General features: G+C 42.0%; 1 protein-coding gene across 1 annotated transcript in view; it reads right to left on the bottom strand.

Moving 5' to 3' along the window:
- The window catches only part of LOC147132244 (teashirt homolog 1-like), a 31,790-nt gene that overhangs the window by 5,363 nt on the left and 3,573 nt on the right, over nt 1–22,854 (bottom strand). The gene's annotated exons all lie outside the window — the stretch shown is intronic.

Below are 22,854 nucleotides of genomic sequence, written 5' to 3' on the forward strand. Positions count from 1 at the left end.
TTTTATGGAAATTTTCAGCGTTGGAGAATTTTATTCATTTGTAAATATTTGTGATGTTGTTTAAAGGGCATCCACACCAAACCTATCAAAGCATGGGGTCACCGACTTTGCTTTGTGCACTGCGAACGGAAGTGCGTCTTCCCTAAATCGTTCCCTAAACTGTTTAAAATGGCAGATGCACCAGGTCATTCGTAAAAAAGGTAACAGAAACGATGATGCAATTGATTAATTAAGTGATACTGCACCCTCTAATTACGCTACTGGGAAAGGAAAAAGATGGAATGAAAGATGGATTTACAACTAAACAACAGCCACCATTTCACCACCGGATCAAAAGTAGCGGCTCACATGGGAAAACTGACACTATCCCTCGATTTGACTGGATGTGCGCACACAATTTGGCCTCCAAAGTAATGGAGATAGTGCGAGGAGGGGAGAGCATGCCAGTTCCGTGCGCCTGGCCAAGCCGTGGCTGGCAGGGAGGAGTGGACTTGGCAGCGGCGGTGGAAGTCTTCCCAGCGTGAGGCGAGGGAAAAGCGCCAGCGGACATGACAGCCTGGTCGCGCTTCGAAAGACGCCTGACTGAAAATGAGGCGACATTGTAAAGAAACTAAATATTTCCAGGAGGGCAGGGGAAAAAAAAAAAAAAAAAAACAGCGTTGAGTATAAAAAAGGCAACCCCTCCCCCAAATCCATCTCGGGTAAGATGGTTGTCTGAGGTGCCAGAATGAGTCTCCAGCGAGGAGGCAGATGTGCTGTCAGCTTCAAACAGCGTGTTGCACTCCATCCCATAATAGGAGTGGACATAATACCTGATGTGTGTGAGGTGCCAGTCACAGCTGCCTGGGAAAAGCTGGAGGTTCAACAGTTGCAACCACCCCTCCTCTTTTCTCTTTCTGCGTGCGTTGGAGGCAGAAAGACTCAACACACATCCGTTTTTGTCTTAAAAATAAACCATTATAATTACACTCTACTTGGGCCATTCACAAAATTCGGCCCATTGAATATGCTCTCATCTAAGCGGAGAAATAGAACGCGGTGGAAGGCATTCACGGCCGAGGTGGCGAGTTCAAGTTAAAGACAAAGCTAAGCTGACAGCGCAACAAACAAACTGGGGAAAAAAAAGCAAACCACACTTCAGGAGTGTGTGTGTGCGTGCAGGGGTGTGTGTGCGGGAAAGTGGGTGGGAGGGGCATAGAATGACAAAAACCCCAAACAACCTCCTCTCTACCATCTGTGTACGACAAAAAAAAAAAAAAAAAAAAAAAAAGCTGCGAGTGCCACCTCCGGCTAATAAGGCAATCAGAGATGGGGAAAGATGCTGACGCGGCTGCTTTCGGGCGGAACAAAAGACGGCGAGGGTGGGGAGCTGGGGCGGGGGGGGATTAAAATGGAGGTGTCTGTTGTGGTTGTCAGTCAAAAATGTACAAAGCCCACTCGGGGAGGATGTGGGCATGAAGTTAAACAACAGCCAACGGACTCACAAGTACAGGAGAGCTTTCAGTTATAATGTTAAAGTGGACATCTTGTTGAACGTTGACCGTTTAATATCAGATAACAGCGTAAACCGGGTTTACCATTGTCGCTCGGCACAGTTTATCAGGCTCCGTCATCACTGCCCCCATGGATATCAAAATAAAAGTGGCACGGCACGTTAGTTACGTCCGCTAGGGCTGACTAACTATCACTGGTCTTGCGATTCGATATCACGACGCAGCATGACGTGTTATGATGCGTCACATCAATTTTATGCGTTACTTGGTTCTAGATTACGATGGTTTTGTTTTCATATCATCAATAATCAAAGATATTGCCATGCTACAATGCAGTAAATAAAAGCTATAAAAGGAAATGTGTGTTAGCGCTTAACTAGTACTTAACGATGATTGGTTGGCATCCCAAAAGAATTATACAATTTTCTCTAAAGAGCCTATGTGAAGGGATCTTAACCCATTAAGGCCTAAAGCGCCTGGCTCAACAGCTCCCCAAAACCTAAGGTCGCCTTTGGAATTACCCTTTTTCCCAGAAATTCAACACTTACAAAATAATTAATATCTCAGCCCCTGTAGCAGACCGAAACATAATTCCAAAAGAGTTTGAGAGCTTAGACACGTGGCTTTCACACAGGTAGAGTTTGTTATTATTTACTAGTAAATAATAATATATTATTGTGTTTCAATCGAAGATGTAAAAATAATGTGTCAGTGCAAGAGAAGCACTATTTTAATTGAAAAAAATTGAGCGGTCATTATCATTCTCTATTCTGTTACAAATACGACAATATCGTCATTGTCTACAAATTATATCATCTCACCTCCGACTGGTTCCACTGGTTCAAAGTCCACAAGCGCATCGTCTATACATCACTGCCATTACTTATCAGAGCTCCCGGCGATCAACGGCATCCGCCGTTAGCCTACCTACGGCTCGAAAAAAATCCACCACATCCTCTGCGGTCTCGCGACACCGTCACGTGTATATTCTGATGCATTAAATTGGCTAAGAGAAGTAGAATTGGATTAAAAAAAGACACAGACGTATCCGCACTCCCGGCTTTAAAGGTAGAAAGACGCAACAGCGCTCCTGGTTCTACTGGTAGGAACGCGGTTATGCGCTCCCGTCCTTAATGGGTTAAATCACGGCTCCAAAGTCCTCAACAAGTGTTGAAGCCTGGCATGGTCCATGACAAAATACAGCCATAAATCCTACGTTTAACAAGCCTGGGTTATTTCCTTCTCTTTGTCTAAACTAGGCGGGACTGTTAACAGACTTGTGTGATTTTTTAGCAGTGCATTTTCCTTGGCAACACAGGGTGACAACGGCTAATGTGATTCCCTCAGTTACATCATTCAACATCTCTAATTTTTGTGTGGCCAGCTTTACACTGTGTCTTGTCCAGTTCGTGCTTTCTTGTCTGTTCATGAAATGCAAAATGTGTCCTGATATCAGGTTTTCAAAAGTTTGGTGCATCCTTAACTTATAGCTCACGGCCTCAAATGTAATGTCAAAGCTAAAACCATTTGGATAAAACCAACACTGACATCCGGCACAGACTGACAGAATACAAGAATATTCGTGGGCCAAAAATCCCAATGTCATCATGTTATAATCGATTATATCTGCCACTGCGTCGTTCATGTTTACATCACCATGCTTCGATTCTATGATACATTTCAAGACCGCGAATACCCACTAGTGTGCAGGAACAGGAACAATAAAGGTGGATAAACACTGGGCTAATCACTCCAAAACAACAATACAATAAATGTCCACAGACAGTGTAATCCCACAGTTTAATGACTACTCTGTATTAAATACTTGTGTGTGTGTGTTTGTGTGTATAAAGCGATGCCATCTGTGTGCGTTTGGAGTGCAGCCTGTCACTGTTGCTGTGTACAGTCCAGGATTTCCTGCTGCAGACAGGTGACACCACAGTGGGGCACCACAACATTCCCTCACCACAAAGAACAACATACAGTACCTCCCCCAGGGCAGGGAGATGTGTGAGGTCCTCTAAAACATGTCCTACACACACACTGACATGCTAGATTAACAAAGGGGACACACACACACACACATACGCACTACCCCGCGCCCCCAACACACACACACACAGGTTTCGGTCCAGAGGTATTTGCACAATGACAGCGTTCGCCTGTTTGAGTGGTGGACTCCATTTTGTCTTGCGTACTTGGCATAAAATGGCGGTCAGTCCTAAATGGTGCATTTCGCTGAAAGTCTACACTTCCTTTTTTGCGACGGATTTGGGAATGTATGTCTCTCAGCACGACCCCTTACTCCCTCCAATATGTTCAGGAAAGTTTGAAGAAAAATTAGCCGGCGACACCGCTTTCTCCCACACTAAATTTGTTGGGCATTTTTATCATACCAAGCGGCCATTTTGGGCAAATTCTAGGTCTCTTTCTACTCAGAAATGGTAGGTATGCTAGACAGATGGGCAACGCTAAATTGCCAAGATTTTTTGGGGGGCCAACGCCAACTAATCTTGGCCCCCAACACCACTTTCACCGAAAGTTTGGCAGGCATCGTAAAAAGATGAACGGAAAAGTCTAAAGGACTTGTTAGAAATTGAAATAAGAAAGAAAGAAATTGAACAAGAAGCTGGACATTTTGGTTTGAAGTTGGCATTTTGAAGGAAATTCCAGAGCTTTTACTTTGACAACCTCCTAATAGGGAATTTGCCCAAATTGTAGCAGGTACACAAGACAGATTTGTTTTGCTAAATTTGACTAATTATTGAGGATTTGATGCAACATCCGGAAAAAAAATCCTTATCCAAATAGTTTTAGACACAACTGCTTCCGGATTTGCGTTTACAATATTACTAAAATTAATTACTTCTGCTCATCTAGAGTGCTTGAAGTGCTTGAAACCCACTAAAGTAGCACTTGTCATACGTCAGCCATCTTGTGTCACGCCGACGAAAACAATCAACATCCCCTGTGCGCACGCATAAACATACCTTCGCCGGTAACGCATCTTCATTTATTCATGTCGTCTCGACCAAGAGGGCAATCCCACCTCTCATTTGCAGCGCTAATGTCCAATTCCGCCAGCTTTCACCCCCGCTGATTTACCCGCCGCGTTCCAGCCGAACGCCCCCACCCCTTTGCGCCGTTTAGCGAGCCCCCTCGGCAACGGGCGGCCCTTATTTCTCCTCTATCCCGTTTCGCTTTGTCACCAGGCCCTCCATTCGCTGCCACTCACCTCTGATGGCTTTGGACAGGCCTGATCAGTGTGTGTCACTGACCTGCGGGGAGGTAGACGCTGTAAATAAAATGACATTATTACTTCCCTCATCCTATACGGGCAGGATAGGCAATTATGCCGATGCTGAGCATGTCACGACGTCTCGGTTCTCTGCGGGACGCTCTTTTAGCTATACCTGCACAAAGTCATGACACCCAAGACAAGGGTGCCGACTCTTGCCAAGGCCCAAGCTGCTTGTTGGATCAATAAACCTTCAGAGATACTGTTCTTGAATTTTGTTTCACAATTACCATCAATGATAAATCAGCACATTTGAATAAATAAAATCCTAGATTCATACCAAGATTTTATGAATTTGTCCTCAGCACCTTGATTCTTGCTAGTAAACCATAGCAATAAAAGCACAGCCATTTTCAACTGACACAGACTTCATGTAACTTTAATTAACAAATATTTTGGTTGAAAAACTGTTTCTCATATTTTGACTCTTTTATGTAGCTCAGCAAAAATGTTATTCAATTTGGAATATCAAGGAGGTTTAGTCAAAATAAATCTTGTTCAGAATTTCTGTCGTGAGTAATTTGCATAGTGTGACTGTAGCTCAGATTTCCAGTTTGTTGTTCCTTCAACAGTAAATTAGGTGAAAGCGAATGAACAATACCTCTGCTTTTAGAGCACTTATTTTACTTCACTTGCTTCAAGAAATGACTAATCAACAATTGATTCCGCACAAAATCATCGGTTGGAAAATGAATCACATTAACTCATTTACTGCCGGACATTTTTAGACCCTCTTTTACCTTAATGTTTGAAAAAATAGAAAAAAATATAAATGAATTCCTAGGATTGAATGGCTGGACTGCGAAAAGACAAGTAAATTTGTCAATGGCAGTGAATGAATTAATACAGCTATCGTGGTCAGGAACCGCTCTTCATTTGACCCAATCACAAAAAACTGCATAAGCATCAAAAGGATGGCTTGGGCATCATTAGATGCTGCAGGTCTATTCATTTTATGTTTTTTGAACCAATTTAGTCACAAGATTATTTCTGATCAGAAATCCCTCATAAAGCTTCAAGTTAGGCTGGCTTTTGGCTGCCTTTGGGTCGTCTGTGCGCAAGGTCCCGATGCAGCAACTGCGTGTGCAGTTTAACATACAAGACTCAATGCCCACACTGCGTTGTGTTGAAATTGACTGTAACTGACTTGGCCATGCATCTAATTTTCTGATTGGGACGAGTTCTACCGTCTCGCCTCTGGTTCACCAATCAACCAGGAATTTCTTTCTTTCTTTGGAACTTAACTTTCAGGGGGCTGGAACAGATGAATGGCATTTGAAGTCATTGAAATAGAGAACCTTAATTTGATACACAAGTAAGTTCAGATATGAGCTTGGTCACATAGCAAATTAAGGCCTTGTCTACACGTAGCCGGGGTTTTTTAACAACCATATATAACCCCCCGACGCCTGCGTAGGAATACACATTAAAATAAAAAACGCATCCACACGAAACCGCGGAAGTGCGTTTTTAAACGCATGCCAAGCCTCTGGGTGGCATTAGTTAGCCAAATACTGTTCATTCAGAAGGAACTTCCGTCCTTTGACGTCACTTCTACGAAACCAAAAACACGGCGCCAAACTCGTTCGGGAGAACCGACAAGAGGTCAGAATTGCTTTTAAACCTTTCAACGAGAAGCAGTGGTTGGTTGCAGACAAATAAGTGAGCAAAAAGCGCATCGAGAATGGCTATAACCAACGCAGCGGCGCGAGAATCCATGTTGACATGAAAACACAAGTCGCGCAATGATGTGAAAGCATTGTTGTCGCACGGTGATGACGTAAATCTCCGGGCGTAACCGTCCACAGCAAAACGCTAATACGGAGATATCCGCAAATCTCCACTGCGGCCGGAGTTTTGCGTTTTCACTGAAAAAACTCCGGGGACGTGACAGGGCTAACCGCAGGCTTATATCCGGCGTTTTCAAAAACTCCGGCTACGTGTAGACAGGGCCTAAAACAGGCAAGTCAAGGTACCACTGTAGTTTAGCTGTCTTGCTTTACCGGCGAAATGCTGGCGTCCCTACACTGTCAAACGAGGGCTTGTAATGAGAGTAAACAACAACCATTAGCTCATCAAACGCACAACCTCCCACTTCCATGTGTACACACACACACACACACACACACACACACACACAGATATACACACACACACACACACTGGAGGGTTGGAACAACAACTGTGCTCTTGTGCTGCACAGGCATTCCAAACCATCTGGTTTGCTTTTTTGAGGCAAAGTGCACATAAAGCGTTACTAATGCTAATTAAAAACGATGCCACTGTGAGACATTTGCTCAGCTGACTCCATGTAGGTCAAACAACACTCATGTATGACCTGCTCTTTAAAAAAAAAAAAACCTTTCACTTCAGTTTTTTGATTGACTCTCAGAAATTATGCGGACATCCTGTTTAAAAGCAACCCAAAGATGCTTCCTTGCTTCAGCTAGTTGGCACATTTCCATCATTCAGACAGTAGCCAGGTGGTTTATTAATGTTTTACGATAATGCAAACTTACAAATTTTAATAGATTTTTCAAGTCATTATTTGACTGCAATTCACTTCAAATGGAAGCTGTTTTTTTTTGTTTTAACAGATAATGATTCTTACAATGGAGTATTAGGGCTCAAGGTTAAGAATGCACCGTCTTGAAGTTGACGTTTGATATTCCCCCAATCTCCACCCCACCACACGCACACACTCTGAGTTCACCTGCGCTGCCCCGGACCATCTTCCTGTCTTGCTGGCGACTAAACAACATCTGCTCCCATCGCCTAGCAACAAGCCGCTTGACGGATGACCCCCAAAAGATGGATAATTACCATAAATCACCGACGCCAGCGTAGACAATAGAGAGCGGAAAAGCATTGACTGACGAGTTTTTAACTTTTTCCGCGGTGAGGAAAACTACTTTGCGACTCATGAAGACAATAGAAACTGTGAAAAAAATGTGAGCCTGTGTCCCTGGCCTATGAATAGAGGCGTTAAAATTGAACTTTTTCGACTCAAGGGACCCAAGTGGCAACGAAGGACACAAAGTTAAGGTCCGAGGAAGGAAGAATGAAAGATTGGAACAGTCATGGCACACAGAATATATATACCCAAAAAACAAGAACAATAACCTGTAGTAAAAATAAATAAACTAATGGTAGACAAGCATCATAGATCGAGTATTAATATGTACATAAAGTAAGTATCTACTACAATGAAAATTAAGATGAGATGGCGTAGGGCCAAAACCTAACCAGTTGGTTCCGGTCGAGTCCGCTTCCACAATAAGTCATCAATCAGCCTTTGCCAAGGACGCTTGCTTTGTACAACACTGATGAGCAAAGCAGCAAAAGCCATGCACACACCCCCACCCCCACACACACGTACATTTCAAAAGAATCCCAGTTAAATAAATGTCTGTGCTAAATAGCTTAAGACATGGCGGTTGAGGTTTTTGGGAAGTGATGTTTTTTTTCTGGGATAAAATCTCCAAAATTTAAGGAAAATTTGGACTTCTACTTTATCCAAGGTGGGTTAATAATCACTTAACATCCATTTAGGAGAATTTGGAAAATGTTCTGTTTTTTTTAAGATACATAAACTGTTTTGCTAAACAACTCTGACCAAAAAGCTGCTTGTGAGTGTACTAATGCTAGTCACACCAAACACGGTTTCTTTTGGATGTATTTTTTGCTGTTTAAAAAAAAAAAAAAAAAGTTGCGTTTGCAAAAACATGAATTTCAACATGATCATGATGATGATAAGGCTGCAATTCCAAAGTTCAACAATTTAACATTGTGACTTTATTTTGCTAAAAATAGATATATTTTTTTAAAATTCCCTAGCGGGGATTCATATAAATTGCTAAGATTGGCAACAATGACAGCTATTATAAATTAGATGCTCTCTTTTCGCAGCCATGTTGTTACAGAACTACGGAAGCTGTTTAAATCATCTTAAATAATGATAATAATAAATCCGTAAAATCATCAAGCCTTTCCTATTTTCAAGGAATTCATGATAAAGGGACTACATAGAGCTAGCAAGTGAGCATCAGTTAGCAAGGTTGCTAGTTCTCAGACATGTTTCATTAATTAAGTGGCTCATAAACTTACAACACTCGCCTCATGACCATGCTTTTGAAACAGATTGTTTGTTTTGGCAGTTAAGGAGAAATAAAATAGCATTAACTGATTAAGGAGAAATAAAATAGCATTAACTGATAAGATACATTCTTAAGAGTTAGCACTGTCATCTAAATTCGGCTGATTGGTCACATTTTTCTTAAATTGGTGTGAATGTGACAAACTTCAAGTGTCAGGAAACTAAATTATTGAATTATAGGACATGTCCCTATTTATTTTCATCTACCTTGAATTAAGGACATTTGATAACTGCTAAAAATGCAAGTATGACATGTACATTTTTCTTCTGAGGGACAGTATAAAAGAGAAAATAAAAGGCAAAAAAATGAACATGAAAAACTATAAATGTCACTGCAGGGAAATTAATTAGTACCACAAAAAGCCTCCGGGTGGAAGTCTACTCGAGACGACCGAGATGTCCCCAAATATTTGAGCACTTTCAACCGCATGTGTCACCGGGGAAATTCCGCCAATTGTGCACCGTGAAAGCCATTATCCTTTATGCTTGGCCAAGTTTTCTCAGTTCTTTTTTTTTTCCTTACCCAGTGACAAAGTGGCGCTGAAGGCCGACGTTCCATTAGCCAAAGTTTTTACTGTTATCGTTTCAACATTAGTGTAGGAGATTAAGGCGGGAGGGATCACACTCAAGCAAATTTAATACGCAGGTGGGAGCCGCAGAGTTACTCCCAATATAACACAAAACAACACCGATATCACAACGGCAGTTGCACAGTGATGCAAATATGAGAAGAAATGATCACGATGCATTACAATGTCTATGTACCAAATCACGATATTTTGCCAGCAATTCAAATAATATCCCAAAACAGCGATTGTGCAATAATCGATATATCAGAAGTATCTATGATACATAATGATTAGCGGTGCTCCCATCGATTGGCCAATTTCCGTGGAAAAGTATGTGATCGACATGTGTTGATCAGTGCCTTTCATTGCAGATCGCAAAAAATGATCACCGCAGTTCGTACTTTGCAGCCTGCAGCCAACTAGTGGTCAGCCTGTATGCAGTGTAGAAGTGATTAATCTATCAATAATTCCATTGGTTAACTGAATAAATATTTAGCTTGTATCTCGATTTTTTACTAGCAAGTCAAAGCATATAAATAAATAAAAAAAATCACCTGTCTTGAAAAAGAAAGACAACCATCCACGATATATGACAATATTTATCAACCTGATAACTCGACTATATCATCGTATTTTGTCAGTCATCGCTATAATAGGTTGTACTGTTACGGCATCATACGCCAAAATTATACAATATTGCTATTGTATGTGTCAAATGTGGAAGAATTAAGGGAAGATTTAAAAAAAAAAAAGCGATGAGGAGTAAATGATGTACTGGTGAGCTTGTATTAGTAGTCATGTCCAGCTAATTGGTCTGTATGCGACTATGCATGTCTGACTGTGTGTGTGAGTGTGTGTGCGCGTATGCGTGTGTGTGTGTTGGCTCGAAGCATCCTCCCAGCCGGAGCGAGGCAGGAAGAGAGGAAGCCATCCTTCAACGGAGCACAATATCCGACTGCGGACAGACAACCAACGGCTGTGCGGGTGTGGAAAACGCCAGAAAAAAAAAAATTCCCTGCCCAAAGTGCCCTCTATCTCCCACACACACAAACACACAAACGGCAACATATGTGCAGGAATGCTAAAAAAGGAGGAGCTCCGAGGGCCTGAGTAGGTGAAGCGCGGTGCTATGAGATAGTACACTACGTGTATGTGCGCGTGAATGTACGTGTGCGTGTTGGCAGGTCAGGTGTGCGCCCAGGGAGCGTGCGTCACGCGGCGTGGGAGGGAGACTGATGTGTGTCAGCGCGCATCTGCGGGCCCAGCGAATAAATTAGGCTTATGAAGACAAATGAACGGGCGCCTGAAAGAGGAGACGCTGAGGAGGGCGGGAGGGATCTGGCGGGGTGAGGGTGAGATCACAGAAGAGGACGTGATGAAGGAGGAAGAGAGGCGTATGCCGGGACTGTGGTGGAGGCGTGCATGTAAAGAGAACAGAGCGCAGTATTGGGGTTTGAAAAAAAAATGAGAAAATGTTTGGTGTTGGGAACCATTTCAGACTATAAAAGGAAGCTACGAGCTACAATGCAATGTGTCTGCTGCAAAGCAGAAGTAAGTAACATAGCACAATAGCTTGAAGAAATGGTGACAAAATAAACGTGCATTAAGTGCAATTATACACGAGCTGCCTGCTACAGTCACAAATAACGCCCGGGCAGTCAACGCAGACTGGCAAACGCGTAGCCAGTTTACAGCTAGCCGCAAAACTAAGCTCACAACAGCTAACTCATTCGCTGGCTCCCATGCCAGGCAGCACCTTTTAAAGCCACACACACACACTCCAAGTCAAAGATGTTACGTAAAGTGTGAGACTGGCAACAAAAATAATGTCAGCAACTTTCTTTCGTATTTTGTTGTCAAATGGCAAAATATTTGTTTTGTCAATGACAGTATTTGACTAATCGATCGGAAGGTGAATCCAATTTTGTGAACAAATGTTTAAAAAAAAAAGAATAAATCAGAGAGCAGCATTTGTATTGATTAGGGGGCTACTTCGGATTAACAGACCGAACTGCTCCATCTGCAGAACGGTTTGATTGCATGAAAAATGCTCAAGAGGAACATTTGTGTGTAATAATGCCTTAACCTGAATCAAGTAGCAGTAATCCGTCAGTACAGCGCTTGCCAAGTTAGATATAAGACGACTATTTTTTTTTCTGTGGCAGAAAGTGAAGAACGATGCCATTTTGTCTCAACTCCACTCAAAGCTCTGGAAAAAATCTCCGCCCCAGCTGCCCATCCAGTTTCCAGCAATCTTCATTGTTCAGGCAACACACATTTTGAAGCCACTATTTATGGGTTTTTACAGTAGTTACTGTATAGGCAAGTCCAAAGTTAGAGTTGCTCAGTGTAGTACCCCCGTTGTGCCACAACATGCTGGAAAGCAGTAAAGTCTACTTGAAGAGCAAGGTAAAAAGAGACAGAGAAGGCCCCCGACCACTGCAATCTCGGGTAAAAGTTGTTCCCAGAGAGCCTGTGAGAACTGTTGTATGCTCGGTTTGTATGACTTGTTGCTCCGTGTGTTTTAAAGTGGCAGTTGTTTAAGCATTAAGTTTTCGGATTGCGGAATTTCATTAAGACTAAGTTATAATAATTATCGGCTATCATACTTTGTCCTTCATCATGTGGAAAAGTGTGTAGTTATGATAATAAAATGATTTGACTCCGACATGATCGAACATCTTGACATTGAAATATACAGTGTCAGTTTTACAGTAAACTTGAACCAGAGTCACAAACAGCTTGAAACAAGCACACTTGCCCCCTTTAAAGAGAAATCTGTGAGGGAGTCTTTTTGTTTTCTCAAATTGAAATATGATAGTCTCCCTTTGCTCTACTTCATAATGGGTTTAAATGTGTTAAAAGCATGTGGGAGGTTTTTTTTTTTTAATGGTCTTCCATTATTATAGATTTTCAACTATTCTATGTGGGTCTGGACCTTACCCCCGCAATAAACAGAGCTTCACCATATGTACTTTTTCCAAACGACTTCTTGAGCCATAATGAGACTTTAGTTCATGGTCTGTGGGCATGTATCCCATGAAACACTGCTGTGGATGCAGGGCTTTGTCACACAGCCCGTCTGAGACCCCCTCCCGACGCCCCCTCGTTTGATAAATGACACGTGTCATTCTGTCAGCCCCTGCCATCCGGGCTGGGAGGCCCCACGCTGATGTACGGCTGGCCCCGGCTTAAAGGAAATGGCCGTGTTTTGGCAGCGGCCAGAAAAAACATGGCCTCTGTATAAGGCGACGTGTCTTACAGTGTGTACCGCCGTGTGTGTGCTTATTAGCGATGGCGTACGAGCATGTGCGTGCTCTGAAAGCTGTCAAGCGGACGGGCAGAGGGAGACAAATCATCGTCATGGCCGCCCCAGCTGTTCCCCAAATTTGGTGCGAGGAGGAGAGCGAGGAGGTGGTGGTGGTGTGGCGGAGGAGAGAGAGAGGGGGAAAAAAAAAGAAAAAAAAAAATCAGGCCGTTTGAGTTCTAAACGGCTGACGCTTCCCAGAAACGGCGAGGACAAGTGGAGCTGACACACACACACACACACACGCACACAAGCTCGGGATGGGAAGCTAGCCAATCCCAGAAGGAAGTGTTTTCTCCACACGCAAACACGCATCAAACAAACAATAACACGCTAGTACCACGCCAGATCCAAACCAAGTTTATGTTTTGCGTCGTTTGAATCAGTTATTCTTAAAGTGGGGTGCCTGAACCCCAAGGGGGGTCCGCGAGCCACCCACAGCTCAAAATAATTTGCAATAAATTATGTCAGATGTTTTAAAAAAAACAAAAACAAAAAAACAACTGCATGCCTATAAATGAGGACCAGTGGGCAAGTAAAACAAATATGCAGACAAAACCAATGGTGCTACCCTAACTTTAGCGTTGGGCTAATTAAAAGCGCTGATATGTTTATGACGCATCATCACAAAAACCTAATAAATGAAGAAAGTCCTTTTTGTTAAACAGAAGGCATACTGTTACAGGAATAAAGTCGCTTTGTTTTCCAGAAGAAAATGCACATTTTTCCAGGAATATAGTTTTGGAGGAATTAAGACATTTTGCAGAAAAGACAAAATATTTTAAGAATTTTTGGAATTCACTCATTGAAATATGACCTATTTCTCTTGTTTTGACTTTAATATGTAAATACTGTGACTTTCTTGTCATATGAACTACTTTTTAATCCAACTAATTGCTTGTTTGCTCTTGTAAAGATGCACTTTTATTTCTTGGAAAAACACTACTTTCAAAACCAATTGTTTTCTTCTGAAAGAAAATGTACATGTTATTGTAGCATTACAAATTTGCCCTCCAAAAAAAGGCAGATTCTTCAATCTGACGGTATTTCGAGTTCTTGGAAAAAAATGGGACGTGCTTTAGCACTTTACAAAATGTCGCTAACAACTAGCATCCATATTAAACCAGTGTTGTTCTCTTGTCAATGTTGAAATGACACAGGGAACCTATCTATTATGTCGTTTTATGTGCGGTCTTGTTTAAGACTCACATCCAAACATGGGTTTGATTTTCAACGAAAAACTATAAAATAAGCACATGACACAATTTAGGAGCTTGATACCAAACGTGAAGTCAGAATTTGGAAAACGACACCGTTATAATTCCGTGCATATGAGATAAACGGGCGTCTGTGAAAACGTGTTTAGGTGTTGCATGTAAACATGCGTAAGTACTTCACAACCAAAACAAGCACGCCTGGCTGCTAGTCTGCTAGTCAAATTCTAAACCAACATCTATGCTCTTGATGAGTTAGCTTTCCATGAGCTTTGTGATGTTGGGCTCAAATATTGCGAGGATGTTTTCGTGCCCCGCCCAAATTGCAGCACTTTGGGTGGTTTTTGTGATCTGGAATATTTTGGACAAAGCTGTCATCTTAAAGCTGCAGTGTGTACCGTCTGTTGGTTGAAATACTGCATTAGAACAACAGAGCCGTCACTTCCATATGACGTCGGCCATGCCTATCCCCCGCTTCCCCGCCGCATGATTCTGTTTTGAAGCATACAGGATCTTCAGAAGAGATAATTACAGCTTGAACGTAAAACTTTACAGTCAACTTCCAAAACGACATAAGTGGACACTTTTGGATACGACCCAAAAGTGGCCAACTACTGACCTGGCGTGCATATCACACATGTCCAACCGTTTCTATAACATGGATTGTTTTGACGGTGTCTGTATGTGACACTTTTCAATAAAAAGTCAAGCAATGACGAATTTTTCTACGAGGACGTCTCATGTAAACCATCACCGTCCCCGCCCGGACAGTTTTCACAACAGCAGTGGTGTTGGAGAGCCCCACCTGGAACTTGTGAACTCTGAGTGACCCCATTTGGTGGGGCTGAGTTCCCTCCTACTCAACTCCTCTCATAGCGTCCTCTCTCCCACGGCGGGAAGAGGGAGGAGGGGAGACTGGCGGGGGGAGGAGAGAAAAAAACAGCGTCATTAGGCTGTGAGTGATGAGTGGCAGCCATGGGTGACATCCTCCCCTCTCTTTTTCTTTCTCTGCTCTGACGTCCAAATGCTTTCACTCCCCCCCCCCGCCACCCTCATTTTCCTTGATACTTTTCTCCCTCTTGCTTTATTTCGCCGATCGCTCAAGTCATTTTTCTTTCACTTCTGTCACTTGGCCTCCTCTTTTTCCACTGCCACCCCCCTCCCTCCTCTCATTCTTTCTTGTCTGCTGTCACTCTCCCCCTTTTCTTTCTTCCCTTGTCCTGCCGGTGCTTCTCACACTCAGACCAGTCTTGGCCCACGTAGACACTCCATCCATAAAAGACCCCCAAAATCCAAAGAGCCAGAGGAGGGTTACCCACTCAGATTTGGGAACAGCTCCCATATCTGGTATGTTCAGGTTATCAAGAAGTTGTCCAATTGTTGGGTTACATCAGACCGCACTGGAGCACAATTATTGAGGTCACATGTAAATGTTTTACAGGAAAAGGAGGTTATTTCTTATTAGTATTTTTGCCCCCAAATCCGTGATGTAATTAGAAACAAAACACTTTTGAAAATAATTATAAAATACATATATATATTTTTTATAATTACTTTTGGACAGTTACCATGTCTACAATTGTGAGGTGATAAAATTTAGCCAATTCAAACTTTAAGCACGCAAGTAGGAAAAAAATGGTCGCATTTTCACCTGAGTGTGTTCTAACAAGTTTTAGTAAGATTTTGTAAAAAAAAAAATCTGTGTGATAATTCAGAAGAACATGCAAACAATTTGTGAATTTATTTAAAGTAATCCAAAATAGCTCTTTGATTACTGGAAGCAATCCAAAATAGTTCAGTCGCCTTTTAATATAAGGTTAGAAAATATAAAGTTGGAGGATTGTAAAGTTACATCAAACGTGACAAGAGCTCTAATGAACTAATTATTGTTAGAAAATTCAATTTTTAGAAAGACTAAATGTATACGTGAATTATTTGGTTACATTTCTCCTCCCTTTTTCTTCGGGCGAGTTGTCGTAGAATTTTGTGCAAAATTTAATTCAGTCATTCATTTCTGAACCTCTTATACTCATAGTTTAAAAAAGATGTTTTTTTTTTTTTTACACTAGGTTTGTGCAAAATTCTGTACGTAAAAATGCTTTAAGTAAAATAACCAAACATAATTTGGGTCACAAATTAATGAATGTTCCAAAAACAACTTCATCTAATTATTATGTAGCAAAATGAAATCTTAGCAGCCAAGATGTGCACTCCATTTTGCCTCAGTTGAGTCCAAATACGATTAATCAGCAAACTACTTTACTTCTCACGATCAATCAATACTTAACACGCAATGAATCGATTATTACTGAAAACAATGTTAAAATATAGTTTTTTGAGTGTCATGTTACATTCTCAAAGAACTCGATTCAGGACTTCGGGTAGCCCAGTTGGAAAATATTTTCTGATGACTTTGTAATATTTCCGAGTACTAATGCTGACAAGATTATGTCCCTCAAATGTGGATAATTGCTTGCAACGAAGGCGAGCAAAGAAGTAGTGAAAAATGATGCCGTTAATCAGAACGATCCAATTCTTGGTAATTTGCGAGTCATTTCAAAGTGACTCCTCCTTTGATAGGATGTCGTTACATCAAATTAGCAGACACATTGCGATGCTAATTACGTCGCTGTAATTTTACCACCAGACAACCTGTGTTTCTTACGCTTTTTTTTCTGTCAGTCCCAGAAATAATGAATGATAGTGTCCTCGCTAAATGGGATACCAAGGTAAAGCAATGTCCTGCTGTTTGTTCAGTCAGACGACTTAGCGGTACAGAGCCGGGCTTAGGACCCCCTGCCTGTACCCTGTAGGAAGTCTGAGACAAAGATTTGAACTTTTTAAGGGAAGGGGGGCATGTTGTGGCACCTTTTCGTCAAACAGACAAGGGATCTCAAGGTTCTAGCAGCCCCGCACCCCACCAATGTGGCGAAGCAGGAGACTACAAAGCGATGACTTTGGTGTAACCTCGAGTAAATGGCGATCAATGGCTTCCCTTTTACGTTGAACGCCGCCAACAGAAATATGCTTTGATTCCCTCGGCGAGCGACATGTTTTATTGCCTGGCACGGAGGGAAATGGCCTCTCGGAAAATATGTGACAGTCATGAGTTTTTGACTTCAAAAGAGAGTCGTCTGCCTGTGATGTTCCGACTCATTAAGATTGAGGAATTAAACTCAAATGCAGAATGCTGTATAACACTCAACAAATCCAAGGGGAATCACACTTTTTTTTTTAAAAATACATGCTCGTTTCCAAAATACTTTAATCTATGTGCGTGTTGAATCTGCCATTTAGAGCCTCAAGTGGTCTAGACGGCCGTGATGCAGATTTGTAAAGAGGTCTTCCAGTGGATGTTGTAGGTCGAGCATACAGGCACATGAAAAAAACAGGCACTATTGACTAAGCCTAAGTAATACTACTACAGTGCGCAACCATTTGATTGTTTCACATTATGTTTCTGTACTAAAAACAAATTGAGTTTTGGGGAGGCTGGAACAGTTTTCTTTTTTTTTTTTTTTTTTTAAACACTGCAGCAAGACAAGTGAGTGTCCTGTCAAAATGATGACTTGTACAAGCAGCTGAGAGATGGCAGCAGTGCCCGATGGGAAGTGAATGGGCGTCCCGGGCCGGTCACTTTGCAGGAGGAAGGAGGCGGCTGGCTTCATCCAGACGATCTCATTCTTTCAGTCTCTGACACTAAAGCTTGTGACCGAAGTGTCGGGACAGAAATCATCTGGGAAATTGAGGGTTTCACTCAACAGCCAAATTAGCATTTTCTGCTGTTGCTTACAGGGGGGCGGACGCATCCCACTGACATGTCTCGATCCGATTAGGTGATCGCCGACTCACAAAACGTTCAATACGTCAACGAACGACAGAGTTTCCATCACAAATCAATCTATGTCCTTCTGACTTTGTGTGTATTTAGAGAACAGTCTTAAATCTGAACTTCAAAAGAAATGCTATAAACAACATATCTGTAGAAAATATAAAATAATCATTCCATAAATTTGAAAAAAAATGTATTCATATTTAAGTGTATTCCTATATTTGACTATTAACCATGTCAAAATGACGTCTCGTACCAATTTTAGCGTATTTTTTAGTTATTTCTGGGGAAGCTGTGGGGAGTTAAAAAATACTTTCCTTCTGCAAATACTATGCAAAAAAAATGCCAACTCGCTGGCTATCGATTAGTGGTTCCACAAGGCCACAGTCGTCAGGTGCAAACGACACTGACAAAGGTAAAGCGTTTCACACAAAAAGAGCTCAGAGGGAGAGAGAGAGAGAGAAAAGAAAAAGACATCGGGTGCCTCTGCGCTGGTACTTCTTAATTGACACCTGTCACAGCCGTGGCGACAGTCACAGCTGCGAGTGCTGTTTGTCTGTCACTTTCGATAGCTTTCATTCAGACGGGACAACTGTCGCCGCCCGCCCGACACGCTCATCTTGCCGTCTGGTGTCTCCTGCTTCGCCCTCCCAGATGTTCAAGGCTGCCAGAGTCCACCTCAGGTAAACCAGGGCTACTTCAGCAGCGTTGCACTTGGCTGTCATTTTAAACTGCAATTGCGGTCCAGTGTTCCCCTGCTATATAGTAGGTTCATTCAACATTTTGGACAACAGCTATTTTTTTCAATACTAAAGTCCAAATTTAGAGTTGCATGCCTTCAGTGTATCATCAGATTCTCTACTAGAAGAGATGCAGAAAAACCTTCAGGCAAGGAAGACAGCAGAGAAAGTCCCAATCATACTTGCTCTTCCCGGAGATCATCCTGTTGTACTCAATTGTCGTATGCTTTATGTATGTGTTGCTGCTCCGTGTGATAAAGCAGCATTTTTTTTTTCAGATTTATCATAACATCTATGCTATATTTCCTTGAGCCAGTCTATGGCATTTCACATTGTTAGCATTAAGCTAGTAGACTTTCATTAGACAAAATTGTATGATTTGGTTGAACATTTGCGTCTTAAGTATACAATACAATACATGTTTGGCCACTTATTTGGAGAACTATTTCTCTATATCACAGGTATCAAACTCAAGGCCCGGGGGCCAGATCTGGCCTGCAACCTCATTTTATGTGGCCCGCGAAGGCAAATCATGTGTGTCAACTTCATGTTTCTTGCTAATTGTTTTGACTTTTTTTAACACTGATATATGATATCAACTATAAAAAAAAAAGTGAAAAATAATTGAACCATTTCAAATAATTACATCAATAATTTCAAAACTACCTATCTATCAATTTGTTGTGTATATGTTATCATATAAGGCGATCATACATTTATATGGGTTCACAGTCATAAAGGCCCTCCAAGGGAAACCATAACTACGATGTGGCCCCCAACAAAAATGAGTTTGACACCCGTGCTCTACACTGAACTGCAGTATATAACTTGCAAGAGAGTGAGGATCGGTGCCACGTTAACTTAGACTTTAAAAAAGTGTTTTAACACACCATTCCAAATGAGACACGCTAACAAAGAAGAGTAGCTAACTATGTTGGTAAGGAGGCACATTTGATTGAGTGGAGATTCCAGTAAAGTGGAGCTAAGAGGAGGCTGAAGGATAGATAACAGTGTGGAGTCCAGAGATAACACTGAACAACAGGCTAAACTAAGGTTAGCCTAATGTCAATAGCAAGTTGAGCTGTGAAGCATATAGTAGATATTGTGCATCGGAAAAAGGGCGTTTTGCGACAAGCCAAAATGTTTTAATTGGGCACTTTTAAATCTGGTCAGGTTTGTGTTTTGTAACACAATCTATGAATACAATACATTTCATGCATTGCATGTATTTTTGGAGAATGTTATGGGAAGCTGGTATTTTTTTCTATTTGGTCAAAGATAACCAAACTCCTGTATATGGCTAAATTTTGTCATTAAAGGCATAATTAAGGAAAACAGATAAAAAAGCTGAAAAAAAGCAACCCAGCAATGAAATTAAGTGCAAACAAATCAACTGGCAATAAGTGAGCACGAAGGGCACAAGGACACATTGAAATGTAACGTAGTTCTAAAAGTGGACAACAGTCGTAAAAACGCCAAGGTGTAAAACTGCTGCAGGCAAAGCAACAGTCATGACAAGCCCATAAAGTCTTCTTTAAATCATGACTCATCACTTTTCTCTCGCTTTTCCTCTCCTTTTGTCCCACGCACTGAAACCTGCACAAGTAAAAATGTGCAATGATCTCATGCGGCTGTCTCTCTGAACTCAGTTGAGTTGTCTTTTTCATGTCTTTAAACAGCAAATTAGCATCAAACACGGGGCTGATTAGTGACGACGTCCTACCTGCAGGGCGTATTTATCCCTCAAAGTTTTGTTTAGTTAAAAAAAAGGCCTCGCTTCCTTGTCAAGGATTCTTTTGTTATATTCGAGTAGAAAGCCAGGCTTTCCTGTTTCCCCCTCAACCTCATTAAATTGCGGATAGGTTTACCTCGTGGCGGCGGAGCTGAATGCCTTTACGTCGTCGCCCGGCTGGCCGGCTGAATTTCAGGAATAGTTGACTTGTTTTGATTCTTACTCGTCCACCTTCGTGCGACATGTAAACTCCGCTGAGGAGATGCTGTGCCAGATATAAGACAAATAAGCATCCCTCAAAAACTGGGAGTAATTATGTATCTAACCTACGGAAACCTGTGAAGGGTCGCTAGGACGAATTAAAGCGTGGACGTTTTGCCTGCAGCGTACTTAAGATGATCTCAAGTTATGTAACAAGGGCACCTTTTATGGCAATTACTGTTCTGGTTGATTTTGACATTTGGTCGCCTCACAATGTTGTGTACTGTTTCGCTTTGAATTTTAAACTCCTGCTTCACCTGACATGAATTGTAATATACCATACTCGTGCAAATAAAGGCCTCCCCCATCTGCAGTTGAGTAAATAAACAGCCCCGGCCACTTTTTGCAGAAACGCAGTATATCCACCGTCTCCTTCAGTCAATGTCAAGCATTAATGATACTTTGCATACGCTTGCTTATCACCGGATCACACTTGCACAAACTCGCCGATGCGTACACAATCGCAAGCATACACTGCGTTCTTGTGTGTATTTGAAATATTTCCTCCTGCAGCACGCACCAAGCCCTGACAAATGTCATTAAACGCTTTATCGGATGGCATCCAGATAGGAGTGTCGGCGAGGTGCTAGTAGCGTGACGCTTGCCGCCTTCCTTGGCTGACAGCTGCCGTGTGCCACATCGCCATGCGGGCCAACAACAACAACAACAAAACAACAAAGTGTATTCGCAACAGTAAGTTATTGCCTTTTTTTTTTTTTTTTTTACGAAAACCAAAAGCAATTAAGCATTCTGTTCTTAGCATATCCTTCTGGAGTCCATTTTGGCAGCAAATTCATTGCTCCCCCTGCTGCCCGATGTCTCTATTATTTCAACATTAGGCAACTTAAAAACAAAACCCATATCAATATGTAATACAAACAGATGGATCCCATGATCTCACTAACAATAAAAAAATGACGTAATGTAACTTGCGCAGCCTTCGACTGCAAACCAAATTCATGATGCCTCCATCAAAGAAGACGTAGCAAGTACACAAACAATGGATGAATCAAATTACACATGCTCAGCAAAATTCTATTCATCATGGCCATTCCCACGACATTAACCCCAGCCTGTTTAGGGAGCAAACTAAGTGGGCCTGAATGAATTGCACTCGCTGCTATTTTGCTGCCATGTAATAACTATCACTTCATGAGAATGATGACAACATAGCCTTAGTGACACCAACAATTGCTAAATTACTCAAGATCCAGCAAATAAATGCCATTTTATAATGCCCCCTCCACTTTTGCAGCCCGTTTCGGCAGCAAACTGGTTGTGCCTGACTGTACCCTGTGCGAACTAGAAAATGGTCAACAGTCAAACATGGACATGTCCATTTATCGTGCCCATTCAGAAATCTTTCGCAGCCTGTTTAGGTAACCAATTATTCCACATCACAGGTGCCTCGGTCGGGAACGACGAGGCACTCCCTGCGATGTGTCACCCTCCCAGAATGCAATGGGACCACCGCTTGTCTTGCTTTTTTCCTTTTTTTTCTTCATGTGACTGTAACGCAATCTGTGTCATTGTGTAATTACTCTGCCACCTTGAGTGATTAGTTGACACGTTCATTACAAAGAGTGCAGCAGTTTGATTTAAGATTTTGTGGCTGGCAAAAGCGAGAGTCGGAATGCCTTTTTTGACTTTGAACAAAAACGGAGCGGTGGGTAATAGGGGAAAATATAGTCACCTCAACTTTTAATCTCGTACTTGAGTAGCAATCTCTCTAAATTTGGACATTTCTTGGCTCATCGATGATACTGCAACAAGGCCTGCTGTTGTCGTCCTGCTCTTGACTAAAGCATATCCTCAAAACCACTTGACATTGCAGCGTTGATTTTAATCACCCATCTCCCGAACATAAACACGCCTTCACGACAATGACGACAAATGACTGCAGCAAAAAAGAGTAACTTAAAAAAAACGGGTACTGTGCTCAAATGGCACTGCGCTGAAATGCGCCGCCAAAACTAACAGATGCACTAATGTGGTTCCAGATGAGGGAACACTGATGTATTGTCAGTGGCCATAAAGGAGATAGGCCCGAGTGCCATTACAGGGTGTAAAAGCATCCCTGTGACTGATGAAACGGAGCCTATTGGAAGTGGCGCACACACACAAGGAGCCATTGAAACGTTCCCCCTTTCCTTTCGAGGAGCCGGGGCTTCTTTTGTTTTACTCGTCAGGGGACAAATCTGGTGATATTTGGCCAGGGATGTAAACACCCTCCCGGGAGGGACAGCAGCATG

The sequence above is a fragment of the Filicampus tigris genome, chromosome 18 (genome assembly GCF_054856515.1).
Source record: "Filicampus tigris isolate MCC_2025a chromosome 18, RoL_Ftig_1.0, whole genome shotgun sequence".
NCBI classification, from domain to species: Eukaryota; Metazoa; Chordata; class Actinopteri; order Syngnathiformes; family Syngnathidae; genus Filicampus; species Filicampus tigris.